Source organism: Mauremys mutica, chromosome 6, assembly GCF_020497125.1.
Source record: "Mauremys mutica isolate MM-2020 ecotype Southern chromosome 6, ASM2049712v1, whole genome shotgun sequence".
Taxonomy (NCBI): Eukaryota; Metazoa; Chordata; order Testudines; family Geoemydidae; genus Mauremys; species Mauremys mutica.
This window is the reverse complement of record NC_059077.1, coordinates 8,767,696-8,769,231: the sequence shown is the minus strand read 5'-3', so window position 1 is coordinate 8,769,231 and position 1,536 is coordinate 8,767,696. Positions and strand designations below refer to the sequence as shown.

The window sequence follows — 1,536 nt, the reverse complement described above, 5'->3', positions numbered from 1 at the left end:
AGAGTTAGCCCTGAAATGAAAAAAAGGACTGTGCCTGACTTCACCTTTCCAAGGTCTCCTCCTCGCTCTCTCACGCCGTACGTGAGAACCCTTCACCTGGCCCGAGGAACCAAATGCAGACCCTAAGGCAGCCCTCCCTCTCCGGGATGTTGGAGAGGAAGAGGAAGAAAAAACCCGCCACGGTCCGCTGCAAAGACAGGCTCGGCCAGAGCTGGGATGAAATTTGGAGCCGGGGTCTCTCGCGCCCAAGAGCAGACTCACGCCCCGGTCCAACTAATCCTTTCGTAAGTCTAAGGAAAGCAGTGTTTCACAGGAGTTTCCAAAAGCGAGCCTGGCAAAGTGTGGAGACGTGAAGGTGGGTGAGGAAACACACCCCGAGGGAGAGAGGGTGGGCAGGCAGGCAGGCAGATGGGCTTGTCCGGGATTTGAACCCGGGACCTCTCGCACCCTAAGCGAGAATCATACGCCTAGACCAACAAGCCACTTTGGCTGTGGTCTGGCCTCAGCAGTTTAGGCCAAAGCCCAACCTGCCTGTAAATGTTCACCGCTTCTAAACGGCGCTCCTCCAGTGCCACGATACCCCAGGCAACGGTGTCTGTGCGTGTGCCGTCGGGCACCGGTAGGTGGAATCCAGCGCCCGCGTCTTCGGCTCCCGGGGAGGGATACGTTGAGGCCACGCCAATCAGGAGAAGAGTGGGTAGAAGAAAAGAGCCAGAAAGTTGCAAGAGTCCTCCTTTCCATCTGAGCTGGGTGCTCCATTCTCCACTTGGGGGGCTAGCCCTGAGAGCTGGGCGGATAGGGTGCGGGCAGCGCCAGCTGTGTCTGGGCTTTTCTGTCTCAGCCGGGCGCTGGGTTCTTGTCTTCGGGGTGGGAGCGTGTGGCTCTGCGGAGTGGGCGTCCGGCCTCCGGGGAGCTGGCGAGCTCCTCCAGCTGCGTAGGCCCATACTTAAGCCTCTCCCCTTCCTTGGGGTGCCCACTGGAAAGCCTCCCCAGCCTGTGCTCCAGCTGGACTCTTAAGCCTCCCTGCGTGGCTTGCGCTGGGGAGCAGGAACCCCCGTTGGGCGTCATTTGCGGGGACATGGCGTCAGGAAAGCATTTGGGCCACCAGGTCAACCCATAGGGTCCAATGGGTGGAGGATGCCGCCGACTCCCTGTGGGGCCACCTCAAGCCGGTCCTCCCGCCAGCGGCCGTCCAGCCTCCCCTCGCCCTGCCCCGCCCACCCCAACGGCCCTTGGCCCTTGACAGATCAGTGGCACCGCTATGGGCACCCGCATGGCCCCACATTATGCCATTATTTTTATGGCCGACCTGGAACAACGCTTCCTCAGCTCCCGTCCACTCACGCCCCTTCTTTACCTACGCTACATTGATGACATCTTCATCATCTGGACCCATGGGAAGGAGACTCTGGAAAAATTCCACCATGATTTCAACAGCTTCCACCCCTCCATGAACTTCAGCCTGGACCTATCTACACAGGAGGTCCACTTCCTAGACACCACGGTGCAAATAAGTGGTGGTCACATTAACACCAC

At 59.4% G+C, this 1,536-nt stretch overlaps 1 non-coding gene across 1 annotated transcript; it reads right to left on the bottom strand.

Moving 5' to 3' along the window:
• Nucleotides 1-410: 410 nt before the first annotated feature.
• Nucleotides 411-482, bottom strand: TRNAP-AGG. The gene has a single exon. It is a non-coding gene; the product is annotated as a tRNA-Pro (tRNA).
• Between the last annotated feature and the right edge of the window lie 1,054 nt (nucleotides 483-1,536).